This window comes from Myotis daubentonii, chromosome 5 (genome assembly GCF_963259705.1).
Source record: "Myotis daubentonii chromosome 5, mMyoDau2.1, whole genome shotgun sequence".
In the NCBI taxonomy this organism is placed as follows: Eukaryota; Metazoa; Chordata; class Mammalia; order Chiroptera; family Vespertilionidae; genus Myotis; species Myotis daubentonii.
In genome coordinates this window covers 7,837,648-7,853,396 of record NC_081844.1, presented here as the reverse complement: position 1 = coordinate 7,853,396, position 15,749 = coordinate 7,837,648, and the positions used below count along the sequence as shown (strand labels likewise).

At 45.6% G+C, this 15,749-nt stretch overlaps 1 protein-coding gene and 1 pseudogene across 5 annotated transcripts in view; one reads left to right on the top strand and one right to left on the bottom strand.

Moving 5' to 3' along the window:
• SNAP47 (synaptosome associated protein 47) overlaps positions 1 to 15,749 on the top strand; it is an 80,496-nt gene that overhangs the window by 3,789 nt on the left and 60,958 nt on the right. The window contains exon 2 of one of the 5 annotated variants that reach the window (XM_059695822.1): positions 14,950 to 15,107. The exons of 2 other annotated variants lie outside the window; for them this stretch is intronic. The gene's annotated coding sequence lies outside the window, so the exon portion shown is untranslated. Of the gene's footprint in view, positions 1 to 6,068; positions 6,175 to 14,949; positions 15,132 to 15,749 lie in introns of all 5 variants that reach the window. 2 more of the 5 variants (XM_059695821.1, XM_059695823.1) reach the window with 2 other exon arrangements.
• On the bottom strand, positions 4,094 to 5,852 carry LOC132234466 (beta-1,3-galactosyl-O-glycosyl-glycoprotein beta-1,6-N-acetylglucosaminyltransferase 3-like; annotated as a pseudogene).

The window sequence follows — 15,749 nt, the reverse complement described above, 5'->3', positions numbered from 1 at the left end:
TGAGCTTCTGCAAGGTCCAGCGTGTGTGGAGAGCCCTTGAAGAAGATAACACTGTCCTCTGTTCAGAGGTCAGGAGTCAGACAGCTGAGGAACTCCTTGCTGACTTGCCAGTGACATAAGAGCGTGGACTTTCTGGCTCCTTCAGAGTCTCCTGGGATGAGAGTGTGAGGCTGTTGTTGCCTGCATTTTTATTTTATTTTATCTTTTCACCCTTTTTTTTCTTTTTAAATCTTTACTGTTGAGAGTATTACAGATGTCCCCATTTTTCTCCCCCATAGTCCCCCCCCGCCCCCCCACACACACACCTGGTTCCTATCCCGCCCTGCCCCAGGCCTTTACCACCCTTTTGTCTGTGTCCACAGGTAAGATCTTTGGTTAATTTCTTCCTGCCCCCTACCCCCTTCCCTCTGAGATTTGTCAGTCTGTTCCATATTTTCATGCCTCTGATTCTATTTTATTCACCAGTTTATTTTGTTCATTAGATTTCTTGTTGGTTTATTTTGATTTTCAGATTTAATTGTTGATAGATATGTATTTATTGCCATTTTATAGTTCATATTTTTTATTTTCCTCCTCCTCCTGCTCCTCCTCCTCCTCCTCCTCCTCCTCCTCATCCTCCTCTTCAAAAATACCCTTCAATATTTCATGTAATACTGGTTTGATGGTGATGAACTCCTTTAGCTTTTTCTTGTATGTGAAGCTCTTTATCTGACCTTCAATTCTAAATGAGAGCTTTGCTGGGTAAAGTAATCTTGGTTGTAGGTCCTTACTATTCATCACCTTGAATATTTCTTGCCACTCCCTTTTGGAATGCAAAGTTTCTGTTGAGAAATAAGTTGATAGCTGTATGGATGCTCCCTTGTAGGTAATGGACTGCTTTTCTCTTGCTGCTTTAAAGATACTCTCTTCGTCTTTAACCCTTGGCATTTTAATCTGATGTGTCTTTGTGTGGGCCTCTCTGGGTTCCTCCTATTTGGGACTGTCTGCACTTCCTGGACTTGTAAGTCTATTTCTTTCACTAGGTAGGGGAAGTTTTCTGTCATTCTTTCTTCAAATAGGTTTTCAGTATCTTACTCTTTCTCTTCTCCTTCTGGTACCCCCATAATGCAAATGTTGGTATGTTTGAAGTTGTCCCAGAGGTTCCTTACACTATCTTCATATTTTTTTAATTGATTTTTCTTTTTGCTCTTCTGATTAAGTGTTTTTTGCTTCCTCATATTCCAGATCATTGATTTGATTCTCAGAATCCTTTCCTCTGTTGTTGAATCCCTTTAAATTATTCTTTATTTCAGTTAGTGCAGTGGTTGGCAAACCACGGCTTGCGAGCCACATGCGGCTCTTTGGCCCCGTGGCATGGGCCACGAAGTTTCAGTCGCACTGTACGTGCCCGCCCGCACATGGTATTTTGTGGAAGAGCCACACTCAAGGGGCCAGTTTGCCGACCACTGAGTTAATGTATGCTTAATTTCTGACTGGTCCTTTTTCATGTCTTTGACATTCTCACTAAGATCCTTGAAAGTCTCACTAAGTCCCTGGAAGCTCTCTTTGAGTCCCTTAAAGCTTTCATTAAGATCCTTGAGTAACCTTATAACCATTGTTTGGAACTCTGTATCCATTAGTTTGTATGCTTCCAATTCTTTCATTTGGAACATGTTTCTTTGTCTCCGAATTTTGGCTGTTTCCCTGTGTTTGTTTCTATGTATTAGGCAGAGCTGCAATGTCTCTTAGAATTCTTAGGCTTAGAGCGGCTTTGGGTATTAGGTGTCCTGTAGGGCCCAGTGACTCAGCCTCCCCAGTCACCTGAGCTGGGCACTCTAGGTGTACCCCTGTGTGGGCTGTGTGCATAGTTTTGATTGCTGTTGATGTCACTGGGAGGAGTTGACCTCCAGGCCAATTGGCTGTGAGGACCAGCTGCAACCACAGTGGTAGAGCTGCTGCACAGGAGACACCCCAGTGGAGCAGGACTTGCTTCAGTGGGACTTTGGTGCTCACTGAGTCAGCCCCTTTATTGCTTGTGGATGTGTAGAGTTGTAATCTGTTATGGTCTGAAGCTGTCCAATGGCTCTAGGTCCTCCAGAGATGTGCAAAGTCAGCCACTGCCTGGGGCTACCCAGCAGGAGCTACAGAGAGATCCACAGACTGCTGCTATTTGTATTGGGCACTTCTGATGCCCAGGTGAGGCCTAGCTGTGAAGCAAGGCAGACCTGTGCTAGTGCCGGGTCTTGGGCCTTTTATTGGGGCACACTGATGCCAGTTGCAGTTTGTTTGAGAGATTTTAGCAAAGTCTGAAGCCTGAGCCAGATAGACCATTCATATGGAAAAACAGCTTGGGTGGGGCTGCAAATTGGTTAGGGTGGGGTCTCAGGGAATCATCAGGGTTCAGCAAACAGTGTGAGTCATGCTGATGGAAACTCAGATATGGCTGCCAGCCATCTCTGCAATGGGAGAGGACCCAGCACAGGAACAATGACCCCTGGAAGCACCCCCATCTGGAAGAAAGCCATCCCTGAGTTCCTGCCCTGATGCCAGACAATACAGTTCCTCCCCTTATTTGTTTGGGTCTCCCAAAGCCTCCCAGCGCTGGAGCTCAGAGAGCTCAAGTCTAAGTAAGTTTGTGTGTCGGCCTCTTAAAAGGAACACCTGGTTCTCCAGCAGCCTCCGTATCACTCAGCCTGAAGTTACTGGGACTTCTCTTCCCAGCTCTGGAACCTGGGGCTTGGGTTCCGGTGTGCAGCTGGGATCCCCTGCTTCTCACCTGTGGCCTTTGCAGAGATGATCTCCCTCCAGATTAAAAAAACAGCACATGTGGGTGTCAGACCAGCCTGTTCCGGGTCTCTGCCCCTCTTACCAGTCTTGATGTGCTTTCTTCTTTACTTCTCTAGTGTAGAACTTACATTCAGCCAGCTTTCAGGTGGTTCTAAATGATGGTTGTTCTGTATTTTAGTTGTAATTTTGATGTGATTGTGGGAGGTGGAGAGCACAGGCGTTTACCTATGCCACCGTCTTGGTTCTCCCTGTCGTGGCCTGCATTTTTTCTTTCAAATTACACAAATTAATTTGTATTTAAATCACTTTTCCAAAGCATATTGTATGCAGAAGATCAACTGTACAATATACAAGATATACTTCTTTTTATGTAGTTTCCCCTTTCCATCACAGTAGAGTATTTCTAATAGCCAATAGCCAATTGTCATAATACTATGACAATTATCTCTGGAGCTTCAGAGATCATCGTTTCACTGGGTAACATTTTGGGGGAGTGGTGGCAAACACACACACACATAATTGTCTCCCCACGAGGAAATGTATAAGCCAGAGAGCCACAAATAGTGACTCTTACATGCACATACTTAAAAGAGTTTTCACTCAAAAGGCCTACTAGTAAATGTGAAATAACCTGATTTTCTGGTTTAGCTAAACAGTCGTAGTTTATTCTTGTTTCCCCACATAATTTTAATAGTATAGCTGCCCGCCCTCCTGTAAAAGTGTTCCAGTTTGGACAAAAAATTATATGGTAATCTTACCTAAGCTAGCTATTATCTTTGTTATAGAACGTTAAGCTTTGGCTGTGAAGCCAACTAAATTAGGGTTGTAATTTCACCATAAAGATACAGTGGTCAGATTGGTTAAATCACCCTGCCTTTTCCCATACAAAAGAGTCACGAATCTGGCAATGTAAACAACGTGAGGAGGGCTTTCAACAATGAAAGCATCAGCTCTGTACCTCTATATTTTTTTGAAATTGCTATTTATACAGCCTGCCATGATCATTTTGGAATAATGGGGAGTCTCTGGCCAGCCACGAGGGATTTTAAATGCCATCAATAGTAATGAAAAAAAGTATCACACTTTTGTCTTATTTCTGGCTTCCCAAACAGAAAGCGGAGGGAGAAGTTTGAATTAGGAGCTATATATTTTTAAGTTAATAGTACAGGAGAAGGCCCTCTTTTCATTAAACTCCCCTCCCCACTACCAAGCCTAGAATTATTAGGAATGGCATCTCCACAGAATGGAAAAGCTGGACACCAAGCATTCAACTAAAGTCCAGGGTCCCCTGTCACACTTCCCTCCCAGGCTCTCCCAAATAGCTAGCTCACTCTGTGAGAACGTCAGTGGAGAGGCTACTGGGAATGGGGAGAGCTAAGTCAGTGTTCATCCGGGATAGCAATTTGCAAAGCAACAAATCTACTTACCCACACTCCAGTAGCAGCCCCCTAACCCTGCGGGATGCCATGGATTCCAGAGACCTGGTCTCCCACTCACACTGTCCCAGAACATTCTGGGCATGTTTGCACATGTTCTTGCCCTACATTTCAATCTGAGGTAGCAGTTCTCTCGGTGTATCTGAGTTCAGTCTGTAGATGGCCTTATCCCGTAAGTATTCTTCTAAGCCAGCGGTTCTCAACCTGTGGGTTGTGACCCCTTTGGCGGTCGAATGACTCTTTCACAGGGGTCGCCTAAGACTGTCCTGCATATCAGATATTTACATTATGATTCATAACAGTAGCAACATTACAGTTATGAAGTAGCAACGAAAATAATTTTATGGTTGGGTCACAACATGAGGAACTATATTTAAAGGGCCAGAAGGTTGAGAACCACTGTTCTAAGCACTGAAGAACATTATTATCCTTTAGGTTAAACTTGTTGGTCAACAGGTGATGGTTCTGAAGAATCCAGTGAAAATCCCCAACGCCATAAATACAGATAGACTTCTGGGGGTTCCAGAGCAAGGTGCATAAGGTGCCCCCATGCTGATGTCTCTTTTATGGCCCTGCCACTTTACCAGCCTGGCAGTGGCAGCTGTGTCTGACATGTGAAACTTGGGGTGGTAGGGAGCAGAGCCAGGCATCCATGGGGCATGCTGAAGCATGGCCCAGAGGTGTTTATCGGGGCTATAGGTATCTTGCCCACTCAATCAGTTGCCGGGCTTTGGGGTTCTCGAAGACCTGCTGGACAAAGCCTCAAGAAGCCACAATGTAGGCATTCCCCATGAAATAGGTAAGTTATTAGGTGGAGGGTCCTTCATCTTGTTAGTTTATATTGTGTCTGTTACCTCATAGTGATATTTTGCACTCAGTAGGTATCTCGGACTCCATACTGTTCTTCCCATTCAACATCTTGAGGGCCAGGACCATATCGGCATTGGTCTTTATAGGAAAGTCTGTTCCGCATGTATTCAGGAAGTATTTCCATAGCATTGAGCTCTGGAGCAAGTCTTCCATATAGTTCAGGTCTGCCTGTACCCTTGAGCAGGAGGCATAAACCACCCGAACCAACTTACCGGCCATGAAGACATTTGGGAAGCATGAAATAATTGCCCTGAATGCCTCTTCGAAAGTTTCTGGGGAGTTCTCATCCACGTGAATACAATATTATGTTCTGAAGAGTATACATAGCTCTCAGCAGCCTTTCAGAGTTTTCAGTCTTCTTGTGGACCACCACAGAGTATGCAATAGGGAAGTCTAACTCTTCTTTGCTGAGTGGGTACAGTATGAACTTCCTTTTGGCTTTAAAGTACTCACCGTCTCTGGCCATGTTGATGCAGTCAGTGTCTATAAAAGGCTCCCACTTCTTAACTTCCAGCTTGTCCAGAAGAGCCTCAATCAGTGCTTCCTTGTCCCCTTGGATGATTCTAGAAGAGTTGATGGATCTCCTTGCTGTCAACTGCAGGGACTTGTACAAGATGTCTCTATAGTGCTTGCTTCGAAAGTCTGTGGACTCCAGATCCAGGGAATCAAAGTCACATTTCAATCTGAGAGAGAATCTCAGAGCAACAATGGCCAACAGCAAATAGAGCCCAGGGCCCACAGGTTAGGCTGCCGACAGAGTTTCTTCCTCCACCAAATCATCTTTATGGTATGGGAGATCAGTAGAGTTTGGGCACAGGGAAGGAAGAGGAGATTGGAATCCTTTAATAGCTTCTTTCCTATTTAGGGTAGATCCCTTGCCATGGTTTGTTTCTGTTTCCCAGTGAAGATTGGTTGGGTTCCATGGAAGCAGATGTGAAAACCATATCCCTTGGTTTTCTTTTAACCCCTCCAAAATATACTTTCTGATATTCATAGGACGTCCAAGAAACTGTCTCGGGCTCCTGCTTAATTTTGGGTCACTGGTTTGCTGTAAAAAGGATATAATTCAGAACAGCTAGATGGAAGAGATGCACAGGGAAAGGTATGTGGGAAGGGGCCCAAAGTTTCCATGCCTGATCCAGGTGCACCACTCTCCACGCATCTCCAGAAGTTCATGAACCCGGAAGCTCTTGTAGCCCCATCCTCTTGGGTGTTTATAGAAACTTCATTACGTAGTCACGATGGATAAATCACCAGCCTTTTTCCATTGCCTGCATTTTTAGTGTTGTGATTATCCTTGGTCTGGCATTAATTGTCATCCTGGCTAAGAAGACAGATTCTTGGGTTTGTCTATTTGGGCAAATTTCTGACCTTGCCAGCTTCAGGTCCTCCTCTGTGGCCTGGGTGGTGATGCTTATCAATGCGAAAAGGTGCACTGGGCCTGCTGCTTTCTGCTCCAGTTGTACCACATTCTTCAAGTAGAAGGCTTGCCTTCCAACTATAGTCTTAATCCACAGCAGCCTGTTCCAGGATTACCACATATTATCTTTGTTCTTTAGTCCAAGTATGTGAAGTCTTACTGTTTATTTGTAAGTGTTATGTCTCCTTACCTGTATTACTCTGGTGTCTAAACTGTACTGTATCTCCTTAAATATCCAGATCCTAAGGCTGATTCTTTCTCAGAATTGACACTTGTGCAAAACACTTGATGTTGGTACTCTTGAGTGAGTATTGACCAGCCTCTCAGTGGACTTCAGAGCTTCTGCCATGACATGCTATGTACATTCATCTATGAAATGTGAGTTGGGCAGATGGTTTCTGTGATCCCGCCAGCCCTGATATCTTTATAGATAGTACTTCTGAGTACCATGTTTTATTTTGCAATGATGACAGAGTTCTCACACTTAATATGGCAGATCTTCTTTAGGCTTGTCTTAATTTCAGGTATTAGTGATTAGCCCAGCTGATGATCTGTACTGATGAGTACCAGGAGCCGGTTGGCATGTGTGTGCATCTGAGATGAGTAGGCCTGCCCTTCCTGTGGTGATGAAGAGAAGTTCCAGGATGCACTAGTGAAGTACTTGAGTTGGATTAACATAGAAGTTAAATTTATTTGTCCTGTGGTGGGATCGAGTTGTCTTGCTTTAACCTGGCACCTTAACTTTGTGTTCACTGGGCACATTTTTCCATCTTTTCTTTTCTTCATCATCATGTTTGTGTGTGTCTGTCTGTTTTTGTGGCTAGGTGCTATCTGTAGCCAACTCTGATCAGATAATAAAAACCAGTTAGGCCAAATGGCAGATTTTGGACAAGACATTCTAGCAGTCATATGAGAAATAAAAAAAAAAAGAGTCCAGAGGAAGCTATAGACTTTTCCCACTTCTAAGCGATGAGCAGAGTTAGTTCTAGATATTTTGTATGATTAAATATGATCATAATGTCACATGTAGCATAAAGGAGCCAGGTGCTCTTCTAAGTGTCTTTGATATATCAAATCAGTTAAAGTTTACCATTGTGGTGTGGGATAGGGACAATTCTATCTCCACTTACAGATCAGGAAATGGAGGCAGAGAGGTAAGTAACTAACAAGGGGTCACATGCAAATATGATGGCACATCTGCTGTTACTAGTGTGACAGCCATGTGGTGGTGTGTCTTCTAATTGTGCTTCTGCCTAGGGTAGTGATTTCAGATGTTTGTGAAATTGTAGCATCCAGTTGAAATTCAGTTCTGGTATAACTTTCATATGTACATTAGTACTTTTTAATACAGTTTATATTGCTAAACATTCAATAAACCTTTTATTGAAGTATTAATGCAAAATAATGAATAAATCACAAGAAAAGAAAATGCACAATTTTGAATTATTACAAAATGAGTACACCCAGGACAAGAAGTAGAATATCACCAGCCACAGAGGCACCTATATATAGGCTCCCTCCCATCTACCCAATTGTAACCAGCATTCTGACTTCTTGTTTCTGAACTTTTCGTATGCTTTATTTATTCATTTATTTTTAAATTTTTATTTCAGAGAGGAAGAGAGAAGGAGACCAGATAAAAACATCAATACTGAGAGAGAATCATCAGTTGGCTGCCTCTTGCAAGCCCCACACTGGGAATTGAGCCCGAAACCCAGGCCCTGAGCAGGAATAGAACTGTGACCTCCTGGTTCATAGGTTGACGCTCAACCACTGAGCCATGCCGGCCGTCAATACGCTTATTTTTAAAGTGAATCAAAATTTGGGGAAAGTTTTAGTATTCCTTTAAGTCCAATAGAAACATCCTAGGGTGTTATGAATTGAGTGGGTTTCTGGAGTTTGCTTCCTCAATATTTAGTTTTATTTGAGACTAGAGGCCCAGTGCATAAATTTGTGCACCAGTGGGGTCCCTCAACCTGGCCCACAGGATTGGGCCAAAAACAGTTCTCCGACATCCTACGAGGGGTCCCGAATTGCGAGAGGGTACAGGCCAGGCCGAGGGACCCCTCTGGTGCACAATCTGGGCCAGGGAGAAAGGCGGGAGGTTGGCCAGCCAGGGAGGGACCGCGGAAGGGCTCCAGGGCGTGTCCGGCCCGTCTCACTCAGTCCCGATCGGCCAGACCCCAGCAGCAAGCTAATCTGTGTGTCGGAGCATCTGCCCCCCTGGTGGTCAGTGCACGTCATAGCGACTGGTTGACTGGTTGACACTCTGCCCCTGGTGGTCAGTGCACATTGTAGCGACTGGTCAACCGGTCAACTGTCTGTACCCTGGTGTTCAGTGCACGTCATACCGAGCGGTTGAGTGGCCTTAGCATATCATTAGCATATTACACTTTGATTGGTTGAATGGCCGACCGGTCGACTGGACACTTAGCATATTAGGCTTTTATTATATAGGATAGGATTCTGGTGTGAAGAACTTATACCCTGAGTAGAATGATCTTTGTGGTGTACATCACTGTCAGTATTTGTGAAGGATGGGAGGCTGGCAGGCTAGCAGTGAACCTGCCACAGTTTTCTAGATGTGGCAGTAGACAGGGACTCTGGTCAGAGAGAAAGGGCCTGTTATGCATGGCACAGCAGGCTTTATGTGCATCTTTTACCCTGTGCCCCAGGTTTTCAGGACCCTAGTACATGCTGCACACAGTGTGAGTTTGTGTTACAGCAAGGAACCCTCCAAATTTATAAGGGGTCTGCTAGCAAACCTTCCTAACCCTATCTCCAAGAGGACAGTATCCTGTTACCCACGTCGACCAGAAGAGAAACACCATCTACAGCTGTGAGAAAGATAGTCTGGGATAGACCCTGACACCAGATGTGGAGAAATACCATGGAGAATTGCCTCTCAATAATGTCCACCTCTTGTTTCTGTATCATCTTGGCCTTGATGAATATTTCCATTTCACTCCATCAGCCACTCCGGTTAATTTGACTGGGACCAGATCTGTGCAGTTTGTATAACAGTATCAAGGCTGCCATGAGTAGGATTCCAAACAGCAGGATGAAGCCAGCCTGCAACATTGACCTCAGCCAGGCTGAGGGTCCTCACTGGACAACAGTATAAACCATGAGTTTCTGTTCCATTCATTTGGTCACAAAGTGTTCTCTGAGTTAGGATCATGAACAAAATACCTGTCCTCTGGGAGCTTAGTCAAATAAGTGGTCATTCTGCCTCATACAGGTAGAGTGAGTGTGCCAGGTCTACACAGCCTCATGGGGAGGGGGGGGCGGGAGAGGTAAGGGCTGGGTGCACCAGGGTCTCCCTCTCTAGAGAGATTGCGGTGGCAGTGCAGGATGCTTTGGGGTGGCAAATGCCAAAGGCAGGAGACCCATTAGACTGTTGCCATGGTCCTGATCATGTCTGCAGCCCTATGAACTTGGGGGTTTCATTTGTGTTAACTGCCTTTGTATTTGATGATATGTTGCCTTTTCTCAAATCACTGTTTCTTTATAATTAGGAATCAATTCCACACAAGTTCTTTAGGTGTAGGTTCTACCTTTTTTGTTGTCAGACCTTGTGTTGCTTGATGTGGTGTCTGTACAATTACACTGAAGAGTCTGGGTCTTTAGAATGTAGCTCAGTGAGGAAATCCATAGATTTCCACTGGATTCTAAGCTCCAGGAGCCTGGGACTTATGTCAGTGTCGTTTCTCTTTTCCTTGCAGCCCAGTGTGGTATGGTGGCTAAAACTTGTTGACCAGAACAGAGAATCCCTTTGGCCCCTAGCCAGACCGAGAAAGCCACACTTGTCAGCATTTTAAGAGATATTAGTGATTTGTTTTCATTTTTATAAGTGAAATTGTATTATCATTGAAGAGTGTGTATGTGAGAGACAGAGAGAAGTGGAAGATGTGCAGTATTGTCGGTGGACCTCTACTTGGAAGAGCCTTAGAAGGCCTAGCTCTAGCCACATCAATGTCATTTCCTTGTGGTTTGACCTTGTACAGCAAGCAGGTAAAACTCAAAGGCTAACACAGGCCAAATAAACAAGGTTTAAGTTTATGTGGGCTGCAAAAAAACAAAAGCTTCAATTTTCATAGAAACGTAGGTTTATTTTGATAGAGACATGCTGAATACAAAGGGCTGAAATAAACGAGTAACCGTTAACATAAAATAATAGAACGTTTTAATAAAAATTAATTTTTTTAACATTAACTTACCAGACACTGAATAACTGCAGAAATTAATAAGCGTAATGCAAATAAATCCATTTTTCTTGTTTTCTGAAAGCGAAATATTTCCTGTTGCGCACACCAAACAAGTCAGTCCAAGACTGATGACATGGCAGTGGGCTGCTAAAATATTCGCTGCTAGTATTAGTGGAGAGAAATGGTGCTCAGGCATGACGTAAGGGAAATGAATGCAACATGATTATAGTAATCCAGGGGTCCTCAAACTACGGCCCGCAGGCCACATGCAAATACAAATACTGTATTTGTTCCCGTTTTGTTTTTTACTTCAAAATAAGATATGTGCAGTGTGCATAAGAATTTGTTCATAGTTTTTTTTTAAACTATAGTCCGGCCCTCGAACGGTCTGAGGGACAGTGAACTGGCCTCCTGTTTAAAAAGTTTGAGGACCCCTGTAGTAATCAGTCATTAGCAAATGTTGTAATTTGTTATTAATTATGTATAACAGGATATTGTAAAAATTAAGTTACGAAATTTTTTTTTATTTTTTTATTAATTAAATCTTTATTGTTCAGATTATTACATTTGTTCCTCTTTTTCCCCCCATAACTCCCCTCCACCCAGTTCCCACCCCACCCTCCTCCCTCACTCCCCATCCACTGTCCTCATCCATAGGTGCATGATTTTTGTTCAGTCTCTTCTCGCATCCCCCTCACCCCTTTCCCCCCACAAGAATAGCCAGTCCACTCCCTTTCTATGCCCCTGATTCTATTATAATCACCAGTTCATTCGGTTCATCAGATTATTCACTTGATTTTCAGATTGACTTGTTGATAGATGTGTATTTGTTGTTCATAATTTGTATCTTTACCTTTTTCTTCTTCTTCCTCTTCTTAAAGGATACCTTTCAGCATCAACACTAATAAAAGAGAAAAATGGTAATTGGCGTACGAGCTACCCTTTTCATTGGCTAATCAGGGCTATATGCAAATTAACTGCCAACTAAGATTGGCAGTTAACTGCCAACAAGATGGCGGTTAATTTGCATATGTAGGCACAATGCAGGGAGGCGAAAGGGAAAGCAGGAAGAAGCCCCCTGCCACTGACAGTGATCGGAAACCCAGGGGGGAGCTAAGAGCTGGGGGGCAGGGCAAAGGCGGCCCTGGAGCCGCCTTTGCCCTGCCCCCCAGCCATGATCGGAGAATCAGGCGCCTTTTCCGCCCTGGCCAGTGATAGCAGGAAGTAGGGGTGGAGCCAGCGATGGGAGCTGGGCAAGGTTGAAGCTGGCAGTCCCAGGAGCTAGGGGTCCCTTGCCTGGGCCGAAAGCGAAGCCCACGATCGCGTGGCCGCTGCAGCTGCAGGTCCCCGCTGACCGGGCCGGACGCCTAGGCCAGAGGCGTCAGGCCTGGGCAAGGGGCCGATCCTGCGATTGGAGGGTGATGGGGGTCAATGCCTGAGGGCTCCCAGTATGTGAGAGGGGGCAGGCTGGGCTGAGGGACACTCCCCCCCCCCGCCACCCAGTGCACGAATTTCGTGCACCGGGCCCCTAGTTTCATATAATACTGGTTTGGTAGTGATGAACTCCTTTAGCTTTTTCTTATCTGTGAAACTCTTTATCTGACCTTCAATTCTGAATGATAGCTTTGCTGGGTAAAGTAATCTTGGTTGTAGGTTCTTGGCATTCATCACTTTGAATATTTCTTGCCACTCCCTTCTGGCCTGCAAAGTTTCTGTTGAGAAATCAGCTGACAATCATATGGATACTCCCTTGTAGGTTACTGACTGTTTTTCTCTTGCTGCTTTTAAGATTCTCTCTTTGTCTTTTGCTCTTGGCATTTTAATTATGATGTGTATTGGTGTGATCCTCTTTGGATTCCTTTTGTTTGGGGTTTTCTGCGCTTCCTGGACTTGGAAGTCTATTTCTTTCACCAGATACGGGAAGTTTTCTGCCATTATTTCTTCAAATAGGTTTTCAGTATCTTGCTCTCTCTCTTCTTCTGGCACCCCTATAATTCGGATGTTGGTACGCTTGAAGTTGTCCCAGAGGCTCCTTACACTATCTTCCGTATTTTCGGATTCTTTTTTCATTTTGTTTTTCTGGTTGGGTATGTTTTGCTTCTTCGTATTTCAAATCATTGACTTGATTCTTGCAACCCTCTGGTCTGCTGTTGGGGGTCTGTATAATATTCTTTATTTCAGTCAGTGTATGCCTAATTTCTAGTGGTCCTTTATCACAACCTCGAGGGTCTCATTAGATTTCTTGTAGATCCCATTAAGTTTATCAGCAGTTTCTAGAAAATTCTTGAAAAACTTTAAAAGTGTGGTTTTGAACTCTATATCCAGTAGTTTGCTTTCCTCCATTTCTGTCATTTGTGTCCTTTTTCTTTGTCTCCACATTTTTTATGCTTCCCTGTGTTGATAAAGTGGTTTTCTGTGCTGAGTGTCCTCTAGGGCCCAGTGGTTCAGCCTCCCCAATTACCTGAGGAGGACATTCTTGGTGCACCCCCTTGTGGTTTTTGTGCACAGTCTTGTTGTAGTTAAGCCTTGATTGTTGTAGGTATCACTGGGAGGAATTGACCTCCAGGCCAGTTGGCTCTGAGAATCAGCTGTGTCTGCAGTGGGAGAACTTCTATGCTGGAGACACCCCTCTGGGGCAAGACTTGCTTCAATGGGGCTTTGGTGCTCACTGAGTCTGCCCCCTGAGTGTGTCCTTTATGGTTCCACAGAGCTTCAAAGTGGATGGTCCTACTCTGACCACTGGGTTTCCTGGCTCCTGGATCTCTAGGGAGGTACTAATCTAGCCTCTGCTTGAGGCTATCTAGCAAAAGCCTCCCTGCAGGGCTTGGGCGGGGTGGGTCCCATGGCATCAACAGGGAGGGGCCAGCAGTTATGGCTGCTCTCAGAGGCTCTGCTTCTCAATGTCCCAGTAATCACTGCAAGCCCCTCCGAGAGAAAGCTGTTCTCAAGTTCCGACCGATGCCAGACAGTCCCGCTTCTCCCGTATGAGTCTGGGTCCCTAGAGACTCGCCCGGAATTGGAGCTCAGAGCCTGAGACTCCCTCCCGATTGAAAACGACAACCGCGCCCTCAGCCGCCAGCCCACTCCGCATGCACCTCCGCACCTTAGTATTTTACTTCCGTACTGTGCCTCCTCTGAGTCTCGGTATGCTTTTCTCTTTACTTCTAGTTGTGGAATTTCCACTCAGCCAGCCTTCCTGTGGTTCTGGATGATGTCCGTTCCGTCTTTTAGTTGTATTTTTGAAGTGGTTGTTTGAGGCAGCAAACTGGTGTTTACCTATGCTGCCATCTTGGTTTCTCTCTCAAGTTACGAAATTTTTATTAAAACGTTTCTTACATACTGTTATATGGGCTGGGCTGCAAAAATATTCATTGTGGCCCATGGGCTGCAAGTTTGACATGCTTGTACAGGATCCTCATCCTTTCATGGCCTTGTATTCTTCACCTGTATGACAGGGTTAGGCTAAATGCTCTATAAGGGTTGTTTCAAATCCATCATGACTTTTCAAACTGCATTGATAAATGCTAATTATAGATAAAACTAGGGGCCCGGTGCATGAAATTCGTGCACTGGGTGTGTGTGGGGGGGAGTGTCCCTCACTCCAGCCTGCCCCCTCTCACATACTGGGAGCCCTCAGGCGATGACCCCCATCGCCCTCCAATTGCAGGATCGGCCCCTTGCCCAGGCCTGACGCCTCTGGCCTAGGCGTCCGGCCCGGGCAGCGGGGACCCGCAGCTGCAGCGGCCCCACGATCGTGGGCTCCGCTTTAGGCCCAGGCAAGGGACCCCTAGCTCCTGGGACTGCCAGCTTCGACCGTGTCCAGCTCCCATCGCTGGCTCCACCCCTACTTCCTGCTATCACTGGCCAGGGTGGAAAAGGCACCTGATTCTCCGATCATGGCTGGGGGGCAGGGCAAAGGCGGCCCCAGGGCCGCCTTTGCCCTGCCCCCCAGCTCTTAGCTCCCCCCTGGGTTTCCGATCACTGTCAGTGGCAGGGGGCTTCTTCCTGCTTTCCCTTTCGCCTCCCTGCATTGTGCCTACATATGCAAATTAACTGCCATCTTGTTGGCAGTTAACTGCCAATCTTAGTTGGCAGTTAACTGCCAATCATAGTTGGCAGTTAATTTGCATATAGCCCTGATTAGCCAATGAAAAGGGTAGCTCGTACGCCAATTACCATTTTTCTCTTTTATTAGTGTTGATTATCCTATATAATAAAAGCCTAATATGCAAATTGCCACCTTGACCAGGAGTTCGACCGCTCCCTATGAAGTACACTGACCAATAGGGAGCGGCGCGAAACATGGCGGGCGTTGGCAACTTGGCGCTGGCAGCAGGTGGCAGTGGAGGCCCTGCCGGCCCCAGTGGTCCCCGATGAGAGCAGGACCGAGGTGGGATGGTGGAGCAGGTGAGCAGGCGGCACCAGGCCAAGGTGGGTGCAAGTGGGGCCTGATCACCCTGCCAATTGCCCTATGGACGATGACCAGCAGCGATGGTCGGGGGCCTGATGATTCAGGCGGAGCGGGGTATGTGGGGGCCCAGGGGCCCAGGTGCTGCCCAGTGCCCAGAGGTCAGCTGGGACCTGCCTTTCCATGCCAGACACTTGCGCTTCAATTGCTGGCCATGCCTAGGGACTGCACCCATCCACGAATTTCGTGCACCAGGCCTCTAGTAAAACTATAAATATACACATATCACTCCATAATTGTATGGAACCCTATAAAAACTATTTGGAGTTACAAGAGTGGAGAAGTTTGTCAGATTATTTTCTCTGTGATCGCTTTTTGGCTAAGATCAAGTGTAATATCTGTTCTTATCAGTTTAATATTTTTCTCTATGAAGTTAAGTTTATAAAAATTTCAAATGGGGACTCTTTGTTAGCTTAGGAACTTGTAAAGAATGTGTAGTGATAGGGGTCATTACATCTCTTGGCGTAGTGGTTTCCAGCAGTTTTCTTCCTTCAGTTACATCCAGCTGTGGACTCTGGTCTGAGTGAGGGGTGCTCTGGTGGGCATAGAGCCCGGGGACCCTGGGGCTTTGGGAAGAACAC